Source organism: Penaeus monodon, chromosome 20 (genome assembly GCF_015228065.2).
Source record: "Penaeus monodon isolate SGIC_2016 chromosome 20, NSTDA_Pmon_1, whole genome shotgun sequence".
NCBI lineage: Eukaryota > Metazoa > Arthropoda > Malacostraca > Decapoda > Penaeidae > Penaeus > Penaeus monodon.
In genome coordinates this window covers 32,393,682-32,394,248 of record NC_051405.1, presented here as the reverse complement: position 1 = coordinate 32,394,248, position 567 = coordinate 32,393,682, and positions in this window count along the sequence as shown.

Below are 567 nucleotides of genomic sequence, written 5' to 3'. Positions count from 1 at the left end.
CTTTCCCCTGGTTTCCTCCTCCCCCACCCCTTTTGAAATTGCCTCCCCAGGGGGCACACCTCACAGTTTTAAGAACCTCCGCTCTGGGCAGTCATGAATAACGCGCATATTTATTTTAAGAGCTTGAGTTTTGCAGTGACTGCCTCATGACCAATTCAAGAAAGAATTCGTGTGCGTGAAATCAATAATCGTACCCTTACTTTTTATTCCATTTTTCTATTTCATATAAAATCGCCATTACAATGAAATCTCCAGCCCATGAGATCGCGAGGGATGAAGGTGATGACAGGTCCCCAAGCTTAGTCGTACCTGGCTGCGCTGACGGTATTTTTCCCCTCTTTTCTCTCCCCTCCCATTTTTCGTTGTTAACTGTGTACGGGTCTTGAACATTCACCGCAATTTACGACTGCGGTTCTTGGGGAGTTGGGTTCATCGTGTGTTATTATCAGACGTGGTGCTTCTTATCATTCTGAGAAATCACTTCGTCGAGAGCCTCTCGTAATTCATTTCGTGGCGCTCCTTCTGCGCCGTCCGGAGCGCGATGAACAGAGCGTGTACTGCAGTCCA